Raw genomic sequence first — 16,677 nt, 5'->3', positions numbered from 1 at the left:
AGTTTCATTCCAAGTATGTGAGGATGGCCGAGAGAATGGCCCTTCCCCTCCCCGTAGAGTTTCTCAGCATTGGACTTCCCACAGTAAGTAATTTACATTTAATCCAATCCTTTCTAGATCTCATAATAAGTAATATCTGGATAGCTTTTAATTATTAGTCCTTACTCCCAAACATACTTTAAGAAAGGCTTAGGCTGTGATAGACTGTCATTATGGTAACTTCCTCTTAGCTGCTAGCTCTCAAAGTGCCTTGCAACTCATCATAACCTTCAACATCCAACCTAGGGTTGGAGGTGTGGCTTAGTTGATACAGTGCCAGCCAATGAGTCAAAGTGTCAGATACCAAGTTCAAGTCATGGTCTTGGACCTAGAGAGAGAGAGAGAGAGAGAGAGAGAGACCTTTGATGGAATTTTCATATCCATTATGATCATGAATATTTTTTAAAGAAACATACAAGAGGGGATAATAGGGTTGAATATGACCAAAAAAGGGTTTTTGTTTTTGTTTTTTGCCAGTCCGGGGGCTTGAACTCAGGGCCTTGCACTGTCCCTGAGCTTCTTTTGATCAAGGATAGCACTCTACCATTTGAACCACATCACTACTTCTGGCTTTTTCTGTTTATGTGGCACTGAGGAATTGAACCCAGGGCTTCACACACGCTAGGCAAGCACTCTACCACTCAGCTACATTCCTAACCCAGGTTGTTGTTTTTCTTTAATAGAAAAAAATGTTCCTTTTATGGTCCTTGGTCTTGTACCATCTGTCCCTTGCTTTTGATTTGACATTTGCCAGAAACATTTTGCTTTTCCTTAATGTTATACTAGGGTAGCTAGTTATTTCTTAGTTTCCTCTACTAATTATTATCTCTAGTCTCATCTAGTTTGAATTCATCAGGCTCTCAGTTGGTCTTGTATCTCTTTAGGACTTTCTACAATGAGCAAGAAACCCTTCATAATCATCCTTGATGGGCTCCAAGGCTTTTGTCAATACTTTGGGTAGCTCTTGGCTGCCCTCTTCTGGGTTCAGGTTCCCAAGCCACCCATTCTTGCTGACCAGAAGCCCTTCAAGTTCCAGATTCTCTATTGAGATGAGACAGTGAGATAGTTGAAGATGTACCTCTTGATATTCTTTATTGCTGCAGTAGTTTCATAGAAAAATTCTGTTTTAATCATGTGTCTCTATTCTTCATCTTTTTATTAAAGATTTTGTTTTGAGGAAGGTCTTGCTATGTAGCTCAAGCTGGCCTTGAACTCGTAAGAGCTAGGATCACAGGCTTGTGATCGCATGTCAACTTCATTTTTTTTAATCTTGTAAGTGTTGTAGCTATTTTTCCAACAAGGAATATTTGGGGCAGTGGATTCAAGTGGATTCAAGAAAAACAGAACAATACCAAGCATAGCAGTGTATGTCTATAATTCCACCTTTTATTTTTGTTTTTGTTTTAGGGTCCGGTTGTGGGGCCTGAACTCTGGGCCTGGGCACTATCCCTCAGCTCTTCAACTCAAGGCTAGCGCTCTACCACTTGAGCCACAGCGCCACTTTCGGCTTTTTTCTTTTTTTGCTTATGTGGTGCTGAGGAATCGAACCCAGGGCTTCAAGCATGCAAGGCAAGCGCTCTACCACTGAGCCACCTTCCCAGCCCCATAATTCCAGCTTTTAGAAGGCTGAGGTAGAAGAACTTTAGGTTCAAAGCCAGCCCGCAGTACATAGACTTACATAGTGAGAACCCCATCTCAAAACACTAGCAATAAAAACAAAAGCAGGGGCTGGGAAGGTGGCTCAGTGGTAGAGCGCTTGCTTTGCATGCTTGAGGCCCTGGGTTCGATTCCTCAGCACCACATAAGCAAAAAGAAAAAAGCCGAAAGTGGCGCTGTGGCTCAAGTGGTAGAGCGCTAGCCTTGAGCTGAAGAGCTGAGGGACAGCTCCCAGGCCCAGAGTTCAGGCCCACGACTGGACCCAAAAAATAAAATAAAATAAAAATAAAAGCAAACAAAAAATGAGTGCAAAAAAACAGTACATTATCTTGCACTCTCTGTAAGTTAACCCCATCTATAAATGCCCCAGTTATGCTGTGGCCCAGTGCTAAAGCACTTGCCTAGACTGCACAAAGCCCTGGGTTCAATCCCCAGCATTGCAGAAATAACCTTAAAAATTAAAATAGTGACTGGGGAGCTCAAGTGGTAGAGCACCTGCCTAGCAAGTTTTTAAGTGTCTGAGTTTAAGCCCACAGTACTACCAAGTAAACTAAAATTAAAATGTCTTATAAAAGTTATCTACAATAACCACTAATAAAGATCTGCCAGCCACTCGGAACTTGTGCCTGTAAACCTAGCTATTTCTGCCCAAAGCCAGCTTGGGCAGAAAGTCGTGCAATTTTTATCTCCAGCTAAGCAACCAAAAGGTGTGGCTCATATATATCAAAGTGTTTTTTGTTTTTTTTTTAAGAATATTTTTTGCTGGGCACTGTGGCTCATCTGTAATCCTAGCTACTCAAAAGGCTGAGATATGAGGAGCATATTTTTTTGGGGGGGTGGGGGCAGTCGTGGGGCTTGAACTCTGGGCTCAGGCGCTGTGCTTGTGCGCTTCAACTCCAGGCGAGCACTCTACCGCTTGAGCCAGAGCGCCACTTGTGGTTTTCTAGTGGTTTATTGGAGATAAGAGTATCATGGACTTTCTTGCTCAGGCTGGCTTTGAACTGTGATCCTCAGATCTCAGCCTCCTGAGTAGCTAGGATTACAGGTATGAGCCATCAGCACCCGGCTTGAGACTCTTATCTCCAATTAATCACAGAAAAAGCCAGAAATGGTGCTGTGGCTCAAATGGTAGAGTACTAGCTTTGAGTAAAAATGGAGGTCAGGGACAGTGCCCAGGCCCAGAGTTCAAGCTCCAGGACTAAAATAATAATAAATAATATAACCCACACATTGCTTAGCTGTACTTAATAATAAAGTTCTAGAAAATAAAAACAGGCAAAAATACTCTATTGTCAGTCATAAGAGCGGCAACTTATGGTAGGGGGTTGATGGTTTCTATTAGAACCAAGACAACTTTCTGAGTGGGTGGAAATATTCTATTTTATGGGCAAGGGTTCTTTCAGAACCTCACAGTTGACCAAAAAAAAAAACAAAAAACTTTTACAGATATCCAATATTCAACTGATGCAGGAAAAAGTTTCCTTGGAGCCTGCTTTATTTGCCTAGAGGCAGAAACTTCTGAGAAACGAGGACTGTTTCATTTTCCTCTTCAGAATGTCTTCTACTATCAAAAGAGAGACCAAGAATAAAACTACCATAAATCTCCTATCTAAGGGAGTTTCATGGCTCTGGAGAAGACAGACCCTATATACCTGTATGTTGTTACTTAAATCTGCTGAGATTTGGCATATTGTGTTATGAGGAAATATAACTGTTACGAGGAAATATAATTTGGCATCGTTATGAGGAAACATAAAAATGAATGGGGTTAGGGTTGTCAAATTTCTTCCCTGGGAGGTCCGTAGAGTACAGTGGATAAACGCATAGATGCCGGCATTGGACTGTTTGGGTTGATAATCCTGTTCCATCCCTTGCCAGTAAAATTACACATTCGCTCTAAGGATCTAAGCTAATCTAGAATCGGGCAACACCTTATTCTCTGAAAAAGAACATATTTTTCCATTGAGATGATGAGAAGAGGTTGGTGTTGTAGGCAAAAGAGTGCCAAGAAAAGAAAAGAGGGAGGGAGGGAAAGAAAAGGAAGAGGAGAAAAGGAAGAAAAATTTGTACATCGATGAGAACTGAAACTGGATACTAAATTTGTAGGTGTCAGTTGGCATGATTCTGGGATTTTTCTACAGAAAAGTCTCTAAACATAGAGAGATATTTCCCTGCAGACAAAAATCTCATCAAAGAATGGTTGTGAACATTTACCAGAATATTTACAGTAATGAGTATGTGAGTCAACCAGAGTCTAATCATGACTTGGTCCCATGAGATAATCAAATCTAGTGATCTCTTTAATTCATTAGCATTTATAAAAAGTATAGCATGGGAATATGGCTTAGTGGTAGAGTGCTTGCTTAGTGTGCATGAAGCCCTGGGTTCGATTCCTCAGCACCATATAAACAGAAAAAGCCAGAAGTGACGCTGTGGCTCAAGCAGTAGAGCGCTAGCCTTGAGCAAAAAGAAGCTCAGGGACAGTGCCCAGGTTCTAAATTCAAGCCCCAGGACTGGCAAAATAAAATAAAATAAAATAAATCACCCAATCCTCAATCATTGGTGTAATCAGTCTGTGCTTTATCATATGAAAGTGTGCTCACTCTTAAAAGGATTGTTTGGAAGGTAAGATTATGAAGGAGGGCATCTAAATAGTTTCATAAGCTTGACTTGGAAGGGTACAAACAGAAAATAACTTCATTTCTTTTTAGTCCTTTGTATTTGAAACCTCTCCCTAGAATGGTTGTTGTTTGTTTGAAAATAAAGTATAAGGCAGGTTCTCTAATAATCTTACTGCCACTTTCAGGCAATAAAGCTAGTCCCTATTTTCTGCTCTAGTCCTCCAAATTTCCAGGTTACCTAGCTCTTCAAGTTTTATTGGCGAGGTCAGTGAAGAGAAGGAGTAGAGAGAGAGAGAGAGAAAGGTTTACACTGCTGTAATCTGGTAATGATTCCCTCAGATTGTAAACAGAGTCCAAATGCTAATTCTCTTTCCCCCATGGAGTGCTTCTATAGATAATTGTACCTGGAAATTTCTCATTTAGAAAAAAAATGGTTTTAGCTTGGCATCAGTGGCTCAAGCCTGTAATCCTAGCTACTCAGAAGGCTGAGATCTGAGGATCGCGGTTTAAAGCCAGCTTGGGCAGGAAAGTCCAAGAGACTCTTTATCTCCAATAAACCACCAGAAAACCAGAAGTGGTGCCGTGGCTCAAGTGGTAGAGCTGAAGAGCTGAGGGACAGCACCCAGGCCCAGAGTTCAAGCCCCACCACTGACACCATCATCACCACCACCACCCCAAAAATGTTTTTTTAGCCAGGTGTGGTGATGTTACCTGTAATCTCAGACACATGAGACAAAAACAGAAGGATTAGGATTTTGAAGCATAGGCCCCATAGGGAGACCCTGCCTCCAAACAAACAACCAAAAATGTTTTTGCAGGGCAATAGCTTCTCTAGCTGGTCATGTGTAATTTTCTTTTGGCTTCTAGTTTCTCTATGCTGCAGTCACCAGCTCCTTCCAAGCGGTCTTCTCAGCTCTTGCCTGTCCTCCTTCACAGTTCACATTTGGTCACCAGTAATTCATGCATCCTCAATTCCAGCAATGTCCAGGTTCATTGCACGTTCCCCAGTCTTTGGTTTGTTGTAGAAAATCAGGTCACAATGGCCTTGAGAATTTAGATGTAAATCAGGCATTTTATGTCCTCCAAGCTCCACAGAAAATGTGAAGCTCTCTGAGCCTTTTTTTTTTTAAGTTTCTTCATTGGTTTGAGAAGGGACTCTGGACCCTTTAGCTATTACCAAAGATATTTGAATAACAGAGAAAATATTACCACAATAATTTTGTAGATATTTAATAACTGTTTCTCTCTTTCCTTTCTAGAATCAAACTTTGTCTTTTGTGTGTGTGTGTGTGTGTGTGTGTGTGTGTGTGTGTGTGTGTGTGTGTGTCTGTGTCTGTGTGTGTGTTTGACAGTCATGGGGTCTGAACTCTGGGCCTGGGCGTTGTCCCTCAGTTTTTCAGCTCAAGGCTAGTGCTCTACCACTCGAGCCAGAGTGACACTTCTGGCTTTTTCTGCTTATGTGGTGCTGAGGAATCGAACGCAGGGCTTCATGCATGCAAGGCAAGCGCTCTACCACTGAGCCACCTTCCCAGCCCCAAACTTTGTCTTTTATAAAGACAGAGCCATGGCTGGGAAGGTTCTTGCTCCCTGATGTGCTGTTTAGCTTGGAGCTGGGCACTAGTGGCTCATGCTTGTAATTCTGGCTACTCTGGAAGCTGAGCTCTGAGGATGATGGTGTAAAGCCAGCCGGGTAGGAAAGTTCCTGAAACTCTGATCTCCAGTTAATCAGCCAAAAGCTGGGTGTGGAGTTGTGGCTCAGATAGTAGAGTGCTAGCCTTGAGCAACAAAAGCTCAGCAACAGCTACTAGGCCTTGAGTTCAAGCCCCAGGACTGGAGGAAGAAAGAAAGAAAGGGAGAAAAAAAGAAAGGAAGAAAGAAAGAAAGAAAGAAGGGAGGAGGGAGGGAGGGAAGAAGAGAGGGAGGAAGGGAGGAAGGAAACGTACCAGGTGCTGGTGGTGCTGTAAGCATGCAGGTGTTGTAATCCTAGCTACTTAGGACCCTGAGGTCTAAGGATCACTGTTTGAAGTCAGCCTAGGCAGAAAAGTCCCTGAGAGATTTTTTTTGTTAATAAATTTTTTTATTGTGAAAATACCATACAAAGGGGTTACAATTACATGAGCAAGGTAATAAATACATTTCTTATCAAGTATTGTTGCCTCCTCCTTTGTTACCCCTTATCATCCCTTCCCATTTCCACGCCTCCCCCAAGTTGTAAAGTTCGTTTTTGACATAACATCTCATTGTTGCAACGAGTCCACCTGTATCCCTATTTAAACAATTTGTTTTTTCCCTTCCCCTCCCCAAATTATACTAACATCAAATACGATGAAAACAGGGGTTAGACTCTCATCTCCAATTAACACTCAAAAACTGGAAGTGGAGTGGTGGCTCAAAGTGGAAGAGCAGTAGCCTGGAGCAAAAGAGCTCAGGGATAGCGTCCAAGGCCCACAACCAAGGAAGGCAGGAAGGCAGGAAGGCAGGAAGGAAGGAAAAGGAAGGGAGGGAGGGAGGGAGGGAAAGGAAGGGAAGGGAAGGGAAGGGAAAGGAAAGGAAAGGAAAGGAAAGGAAAGAAGAAAGGAAGGAAACATTTGATTTGGTTCCTAGATCAAAATAGGCTATAGAGTAGTACCTGCTTCTGGGATAAATAACTATGCCATTGGTAAATAAATTTTCTGCAGAAGCATTAAGAAAAATCCTGGTAAGGTTGTTTTATGGTTTCAGTTTCATTTCTTTCTAATAATCCATTTTTATTCTTTCATTTTATTTCTACTTTTCTCTCAGCAACATTTTTTTCTTGGTACAATTGCCTTTATCATCAATTCATTTTATACTTCTAGAAGTTTGTCTGAATTTGTCATTTGCAGTAGAAAGGAAACGAACTACAAGGAGACTTCTTATAACCTTTATCACATTCCCTTTTATTCTGCTAAAGCGAAAAGAGCTTCTCTGCCTTGGGCGACAGAGAAGAATTGGACAGGATAACTTGCTTCCTTTTCAATTTACTTTCCACAAAGGAGATCCTACTTTAAAGGGATAACTTACTTCTACATAGAAGAAGCGAATTTGTGGCTTCTTTCAGCAAGCCAGGTCTCTGACACAAAAAGGGAGAAAAACACCAGAATTGTTACACTCACTTCTTAGGTTATTTCAGATGGCCAGTTCTTTTACAAGAAGCTAAAGGCATTCCTCAATTGACTTTGGATCTTATGGGTGAAATACAGCATTGCATAGTATCAGTCACCTTACAGAATAAAGTCCTGTTATTCGTGGGTACTCTTTAGAATGAAAGTGACAGAAACTAACACAAACAGTAAAGTGGTAAATGGGATTTACTTGTTTGCATCTGTGAAGTTCAGAGATGGTCACTGCTTCAGAAAAGAACTAGATCTGATTACACTAGGGTCCAAGGGCTGGCTATATGATAAAAAGTACATTCATTCTATTTCAGTAACTGCCCCCAGTAGAAAAAGACAGACTCCTGATGCTCTATGTGACAAAGTTCTAAAGAAAATTCTGTTGGTCTAACTTGAATTATGTGCTTCCAAGTTAACATTATGGCCATGGCGCATGTTTTTCTACTTGGCAGCTGTGCACTCACATCTAGAACTGGAACTGGAACAGGCCTGAGGGAAACAGGTAGATGCAGTCAGTCCCACATGTGCTACACAAAATGAGTTACCTCAAGAAATCAGTATTCTAGTTATCTTTGAGAGCAATATGTTGTGATATGGGGCCCAGACACTTCCAGAGAATGGCTCCCAGCAGACACAGGTGAGACATTTTTTAGCATAATGACAAGGTTGGTGGGTATTTCTATAATCCATTTATGCCTCAGGAATGGGGACTATGATCCTATTTCTCTTCTCTGTTTATTGATTAAGATTTAGTTGATTCTTCAACAATAGCAATAAACCATGAGAAGTCAATAGGATAGATTATTAAAGCTTAAAAAGAAAAGATCAGAGCCAGCACTGGTGGCTCACACCTGTAATCCTATCTATTCAGGAGGTTTGAGAATTGAGGACCAAGATTAGAAGTCAGCATGGGCAGAAAAGTCTGTGAGACTCTTATCTCCAATTAACTACTAATAAGCCAGAAGTGGTAGTATGACTCAAATGTTAGAGTGCCAGCCTTAAGGGAAAAAGCTAAAGGAGAGTTCCTTGGCCTCAAGTTCATGTCTTAATACACACACACACACACACACACACACACACACACACACACAGATGTACTTTATGGTTTAGAAAAAGATACAACTAGAAAGAGAAAGTGAAAAAAAAGGAGGGAAAAGACACAAATAAATCAGATTAAATAGCTGTAAAAATGATGTGTAGGTCTGACTGGGATAATCATTGATCTTAATTATCATTTAGAAAACAGAGAACATAGGACAGACTTCCATGGTAACACTGAATCATACTAATGAGCAAATGATACAATCTTTAATTATTTGTTGAAACAAGAAATCAAGTATTGGGTTGGGAAGGTGGCTCACTGGTAGAGTGCTTGCCTTGCATGCATGAGGCCCTGGGTTTGATTCCTCAGCACCACATAAGCAAAAAGAAAAAAAGCTGGAAGTGGTGCTGTAGCTCAAGTAGTAGAGCGCTAGCCTTGAGCTGAAGAGCTGAGGGACAGCGCTCAGGCCCAGAGTTCAGGCCCCAGGACCAGGGCCCCCCTCCCCCCAAAAAAAGAAGAAGAAATCAAGTATTGGAAATCATGAGATAATGCAAGCATTTAATTCTAATCAAACTTCCAGTTCCTTTCTGAAGTCTTCAATCAACATTATTTTATTTATTTGTTTTTTTTTTTGGTCAGTTGTGGGGCTTGAACTCTGGGCCTGAGTGCCGTTCCTCAGCTCTTCATCTCCAGGCTAGTGTCTACCACTTGAGCCACAGTGCTACTTCCAGCTTTTTCTGTTTATGTGGTGCTGAGGAATCGAACCCAGGGCCTCAGGCATGTGAGGCAAGCATTCTACCACTGAACCACCATCTCAGTCCCGAATCAATATTCTTGATAAGTACTAAAATTATTCTGCTTCCATTCTAATTGTCATTCTTTCCCCTATCAATTTGGAACAGAAAAGCTGATAGAAATGAAAATGTCTCCAAGTGTGTTGATATGAAACAAAAGAAACACCCAAGAACTTTTATTGGTCACTGAATGGCTCACTGTTGAAAAACAATAAAGTATACATACAGCAGAGGTGAGATGACTATTTCATTAACTAATGTACAAAGGAGTGTCATTGTGATATTTCCATATATGCATATAATGTGCCCTGATCAAATTAATCCCTTCTATCATTCCTACACCTTTCAATAGCTTTTATTGTTCTACTTTTCATATACACATATAAAGTAATTTGACCACATTTCCCACCACTTTACATTCTCCAATTGACTTTTGTGCTCCTGATGGAGAACCTGTTTTAGAGTCTTGTCCTTGATTTTTAAAGATTAGAGAACATTTTTTTCATTCTCACCTATTTTGCTAAAAATGATCTTTAGATCCATCTATTTTCCTGCAAATAACATCATGTTCTTACTTTTTTAGCATTTGTTGTCTTTATGTATTTATTATTATTACTATTATTATTATTTGTCATTTGTGGGGTCTGGGCTCTGGGCCTGGGTGCTGTCCTTCAGTTTTTCAGTTCAAGGCTACCGCTCTACCACTTGAGCCACAGCACCACTTCCGGCTTTTTCTGCTTATGTGGTGCTGAAGAATCAAATCCAGGGTCTCATGCATGCAAGGCAAGCACTCTACCACTGAGCCACCTTCCCAGCCCTATTTCCTTTATTTTTAATAAATTGTATTTATCAGTGTACTGAATGAATAAAGAAAGCTATAGAAAAAATCACAACATATTCCAGTTATTGTAAAAAAGAGGAAATATACTGGGCTTGTAATCTCAGCACTGTAGATGGTGAGTCAGGAGGTTTGTCAATTTGAAGACAGCTTGAGCTACCAGTTTAAAAAGCAAGAAATTAAGTCTGAGTGTGGCTTAAGTGGCAGTGCATCTGCTTAGCAAGTGTGCGGCTCTGAGTTCAATCCCCAGTACTCATATACTTCTTTATGGTTGAATAATATTTCACTTAAGCTCTTGCCTATGTGGGGCCTTCTGTGAGTGCTTCATGTGATCATCTTATAAATCCTCACAATCACTACCATAGTTTACTTACTCTGAAGCCAGTCTGAGGGGAAGGCAGGCGGGTAGTGACCACTAGGTAGGGAGGAAAGCAGGCTCAATCTGGATTCAGCAAGAAGCATCATCAGGACTAGGAAGTGCTTCTGGGTTGCTTGACCAATAGCAGACAAGATTTATCTGGTGTTTGTCTAGTTTAATTTTTTTCCCATCCAATCTGCACAAAAAATGGGAGGGGGAGCGGGGAGTGGGGAAGGAGCTACAGACCAGTCAAGTCATTTGCTCAATGTCACATACATAGGTTGTAAGTGGTAGAGCTGCCATCTGATTACAAATTGACCTTGGAACCTATTTGCTCACTAGAGAAGTCCCTCATAAGCTATGAAGCAACAAGGTCTAATTTACTTTTGTTTTTTGTTTTTGCTAGTTCTGAGGCTTAAACAACCTACCACATAAGCCATATCTTCAACCAAGCTTTTTGCTGTTTAAATGAAGCTAGAGTCTCCCTCTGCTGGCTTGAAGTCTTGATCTTTCCAGATCTTAGTCTCTTGAGTAGCTAGGATTACAGTGTGAACCACTAATGCCCAGCTTTGGTTCACTTCTTAAGTGTACCTATAGTTGAGGTACTGAAGCAAAGCAGTGTTATGAATTTGCACAAGCAACGTACTGCTGGGATCAGCAAGGTCAAGTGTGTAGGAACACATACAGAACCAGCCTTTGTCCCAATAAGAGACAATTTTCTCTTATACTCTTCAGTTTGCAGCTACACAGAGGCCCTGATTTCAGTGGTCTTCTCTTCCTCCTCCTCCTCCTCCTCCTCCTCTTCCTCCTCTTCCTCCTCCTCCTCTTTCTCCTTTTTTCAAGGTAGTGGTGTTTGAACTCAAGACTTTGTGCTTACTAGGCAGAAGCTGATTCATACCTCCAGTCCTTCTTGTTTCACTGATTATTTTGAGATAAGGTCATGCTTTTTGCCCTGCCTATACCTGGATTGTGGTCTGACTATTTTAAGCTTCCTGTTGTAGCTAGCATGCACCACCACACTTAGCTTCTTCCACTGAGATACAGTCTTGCAGATTTTTCTGCCTGGGCTGCCATAGTATTATGGCCCTGCTAATCTCAACCTACCACATAGCTGGGGGAAGACAGGAAATAGCTACTGTGCCCAGTTATTGATTGAGAAGGGATCTACAGTGTATGCCTTCAAATTGAGATCTCAGCCTCCTCAGTAGCTAGGATTACAGTATAGGCATGGACCTCCAGTGGAGGTCATGTAATTATTATAGAAGTTTTAGCAATATCACTGGTTTTACTTCATTTGCATCCACCCAACTGGTCAAACAAAAATGGCCCAAGACATTATGGACAAGATTTCCCTGGATGATTATATTTGTGATGAACAGAATCACAAGCAGGTTCTTTCAGTACCCTCTTTTTTTTTTTTTTTTTGAGGTTTGCAATTTTATTAAAAAACAAACAAACAAACAACAGAGAAATAGTCAACTGTACAAGAAGCGGCCGGCTGGCGGGGCTGCGCGGCTAGGCCTCCTGCTGCTGGATGAAGGGGTTGGGGATGGCCTCCATGCCGTCCTGCGGGCAGATGAGCACCACCGATGTGCCCCGGCACACCACCAGGCCCCGCGGTGGTGTGTCCTCCGTGAGCTTGTACTGGTCGTCGGGATCTCGCATTACTCCACGGTGCCGTCCAGCGCGAGGTTAAGCAGCGGGTCGAAGCCCTTCAGGATTCCACTGGCTTCTCGTCCTCCCTGGAACTTCACCCTGATGGTCTTGTCAATGTACTTGGACAAGTCTAGGATGCTCTCCTTCTTCTTCTCCTTGTCCACCATGTTGCCGCGCGCGCCTTTCAGTACCCTCTTAAGCCATCTCTCAGATTCCACGATCAATGTTTTCAATTCATCTCCCAATTTATTTCCAGACTGTTTTAAATAAATGTAAATCTGCTGTCATTTTCCTGTTTGAATTAACCAAAGATTCCATATCTCAAACAGGAAAATCTCCAGACTACTTCAAACAGAACAAAGAAAGATCTGAACCTCACTCATTCTATCTTTTTAAATCTCCATTCCCTATCTTTTTAAATTTCCATCCAGTGGGAAACTGATTTTTGACACCCTTCTGCTCTTTATTCCTCAACCTTTCCAGATCTTGTCTTCGTACAGCTGGTTTAATAGAATATTGGTTTCATTGGACATTACTAAGGGATAACTCAATGATCTCTTCATAGATTCTAAAACTGATAGATGAATAGAAACCCTCTCCTATTCAGAATCCTTCAAATCACATAAACTACCTTTTCTCCAACAACCTTAGCCAAGGGGGATAGCTCTGAAATTGACAGTAATTTCCACTAGCATATAGTGTTAATTATAGAAATTTAACTGAATTTTATTTTTTGTCCACTTAAGTTTGTAGTCTGAAATTCATACTCATTACTTGTCCCAAACTGAACTACTCCGTGTGTGTGTGTGTGTGTGTGTGTGTGTGTGTGTGTGTGTGTGTGTATGTGTACTGGTACCTCTTCCAGCTATTCATTTATTCATTCACTCATTCAGGTCCTCATGAGACCACCCAGAGTCCAGTAGGTGAGGCAGATACCAAACTAATAACATTATAAATAATATTTTAAGCTTGACCTTGTAGCTCACACCTGTAATTTTAGCTACTTAGGAGGCTGATATCTGAGGATAGTGGTAAAGGTAGATTTGAAGCCAGCTCAAGCAGAAAAGCCCATTAAGACTCTTATCTCCAATTAACCAGCAAAAAGCTGGAAGTGAAGGTATGGCTCAAGTGTAGAGGACCAGCCTTGCGTGGAAAAAGTCAAGACATAGTATTGAGTTGGAGCTCTAGTACCACACACTCATGCAGACACACACACTTGGTTTATAATAATGATTGATTCTACAAGGAAAAATGTAAGATGTTAGGACTATTGCTTACATGAAAGAAATAAAAAATTACTTCCTTGGACAAGTTGGGCACCATGGAGGAAAGTTTCTGAGAAAGGTTTCTTCTATTTCAATTATCCAAAGGAATAAAGACATCTTTAGAAACTTAGGCTGAAACCTGAAAGCTTGTAAGAGTTGCTGGGAGAAGGTAGGAAAGCACTCGTGATCCATATGGGTGTCTGTGGCTCACCAGAGGGTGACAAAGGAGGATCAAAATTAGAAGCTGCTCTACCACTGAGCCACCTTCCCAGCTATATTAAATGAAGTAAGCCAAGCCCAAAGAAACACAGGTCCCATGGTTTCCCTTATTTGCAATATCTAGTAAATGTATGAGTCAAGCAGAAAAGGTCAGATAAGCTGATGTTAGGAAAACGAACCCTTAGATATGTATTTAAATGTTTTTTTCTTTCATGCATTTGTTTCTAACTCATTTATAAGATTATTTCTTGGGCTGGGAAGGTGGCTCAGTGATAGAGCGCTTGCCTTGCATGCCTGAGGCCCTGGGTTCGAATCCTCAGCACCACATAAGCAAAAAGAAAAAAAAGCCGGGAGTGGCGCTGTGGCTCAAGTGGTAGACCGCTAGCCTTGAGCTGAAGAGCTGAGGGACAGCGCCCAGGCCCAGAGTTCAGGCCCCACAATCGGACCAAAAAAAAAAAAAGATTATTTCTTTGTTGCTTTGTATGTCCCTCCCCCACAGTATAACCCCTGCTTTCACTATATTTGATGTTGGTATAATTTGTGGAGGAGATGGGGAAAAACAAGTCGTTTAAGGATACAGGTGGACCCGTTGCAACTATGAGAAGTACAAGTTGTCATGTGGAAAACGAACTTTACAACTTTGGTGTATGTGGGGGGAGATTGGGTGGGGGGGGGCGGGGGGAGGCTGGGAAGGGATGTGAAGAGTAAACAAAGGAGGAGGCTGCAATGCTTGATAAGAAATGTACTCATTATCTTGCCCATGTAATTGTAACCCCTCTGTACAGTATGTTCACAAAAAATAAAAATAAAAAAAAAATCCCAAAAACAAACACACACACACACACACAAAAGAAGAAGATTAGAAGCCATCCCAAACAGAGCTGGGCGACGGTGGCTCACGCCTGTAATTCTAGCTACTCAAGAGGCTGAGATCTGAGGATCACGGTTCACAGCCAGACCAGGCAGGAAAGTCCATGAGACTCTTATCTCCAATAAACCACTAGAAAACCAGAAGTGGCACTGTGGCTTAAGCGGTAGAGTGCTTGTCTTGAGCTGAAGAGCACAGGGACAGCGCCCAGTCCCAGAGTTCAAGTCCCACGACCGACCAAAAAAACAAAACAAAACAAAACAGAAGCCATTGTCCCCCCCCCCCCACCAAGAGGAAAGACTGAGAGACTCTTATCTCTAATTTACTACCAGAAAACTTGAAGAGATTCACCGAGATACAGTGTAGCCTTAAGCAAACCAATAAAAACAACAACAACTATTTTTATGATGACCTTCACAAAGGAGAAAGGTATGCAATGGAAAAGGGGCCTAGGCAGTCCTAAATCCCATTATTTTTCACCAAGATTACTACATAGCCTCTTATTTCCTTTCCTAAAATCTCAGTTCCTTCCTTCCTTCCTTCCTTCCTTTTTTTTAATTAGTTGAGGGGCTTGAGCTCAGGGTCTGGGCATTGTCCTTGAACCTCTTTGTGCTCAAAGCTAACACTCTACCACTTGAGCAACAGTGCCACTTCTGGTTTTTTGAGTGGTTAATTGGAGACAAGAGTCTCCTGGAGACTTTTCTGCCTGGGCTGGCTTTGAACCTTGATCTTTAGATCTCAGCCCCAAGAGTAGCTAGCATTACAGGTATGAGCCACTGCCACCCGATGTCCCAGGCTGGTTTTGAACCACCTGAGATCTTCAGATCTCAACCTTCAAGAAGATAGGATTATAGGTGGGAGCCACCAGTGCCCAGCTAGAATCTCATTTTTCGTATTGATTTTCCTGAGTCTCAAGAGAAAGCCTTGTCTAAAGTATCCGTCCAATCTTATGACTTCCTTGCTCAAAACAAAATGGTTCTCCAAAGCCTGAAGACTAAATGTCTATCTCTGCACTCAAGGGCCAGGGTGTGGTCTCATGGTTCTCCAGCCTTGTCCTTCTGGTTCATATTTGTAAATGCTTTCTTTATCCTTGTGTCTTTGGTTACACAACAACCTTCTAACTTGAAGGCCCCTTCCTCTGGAACTCTTGACAGACACATTAAAAAATATTATTATCAAGGTGTTGCATAAATTAGGTAAAGAGTACTGGACAATGGAACCCCTTCCTTCACTCTCTCCCAGGTTTCCCTTCCCATATCCCGTATTTTTTTTTCCAGTCTTGGGCCTTGAACTCTGGGTCTGGGCGCTGTCCCTGAGCTCTTCAACTCAAGGCGAGCCCTTTACCACTTGAGCCACAACACCACTTACAGTTTTCTAGCGGTTAGTTGGAGATAAGAGTCTCACAGTGTTGGGCACCAGTGCTTCACACCTGTGATCCTAGCTAATCAGGAGGCTAAGATCTGAGGATTGTGGTTCAAAACCAGCCTGGGTAGGAAAGTCCGTGAGACTCTTATGTCCAATTAACCACCAGAAAACCAGAAGTAGCACTGTGGCTCAAGTGGTAGAGCACTAGCCTTGAGCTGAAGAGCTGAAGGACAGTGCCCAGGCCCAGAGTTCAAGCCCCATAACCGAAAACAAAAACAAAAGTCCCACGGAGTCTCTTGCCAGGGCTGGCTTTGAACCATGATCCTCACATCTCAGCCTCCTGAGTAACTAGGATTACAGATGTGAGCCACAGGAGCCCAGCTCCAACCCTATATTAAAACAGTGTCTAGTGAGTACCACTGCTGCATTTGTTCACCCTATGTCCCTCCATTTCTATTCCCCCCCTCCCCTACTTAGGTCTCAAAAACAGATAAGACAAAAAGAAAAAACAAAAACAGCAACAAAGAAATGAAAAACCTTTTGTTTCCATTTCCTGGAGTACATTTCAAAATAGATGACATTTTTTTAAGCCTTTAAAAATTTTTTTTCTTTCTTTTCTTTTTTTGAGGGCTGGTGCTGCTTGAACTCTAGCTCTAGGCACTGATCCTGAGCTTTTTGGCTCAAGGCTAGTTGTTCTGACTCTTGAACTACAGCTCTACTTCTGGCTTTGTTCATAGTTAATTGGAGAGAAGAGTCTCATAGCCTTTTTGCCCTGGATGGCTTTGAACTGTGACCTTCAGATCTCAGCCACCTTACTAGCTA

General features: G+C 41.8%; 1 pseudogene; it reads right to left on the bottom strand.

Moving 5' to 3' along the window:
* Positions 1-11,979: 11,979 nt before the first annotated feature.
* On the bottom strand, positions 11,980-12,314 carry LOC122117258 (annotated as a pseudogene).
* Between the last annotated feature and the right edge of the window lie 4,363 nt (positions 12,315-16,677).

The sequence above is a fragment of the Dipodomys spectabilis genome, unplaced genomic scaffold (assembly GCF_019054845.1).
Source record: "Dipodomys spectabilis isolate Male_0828 unplaced genomic scaffold, ASM1905484v1 ptg000140l, whole genome shotgun sequence".
NCBI lineage: Eukaryota > Metazoa > Chordata > Mammalia > Rodentia > Heteromyidae > Dipodomys > Dipodomys spectabilis.
This window is presented reverse-complemented; position numbering and strand designations above follow the sequence as displayed.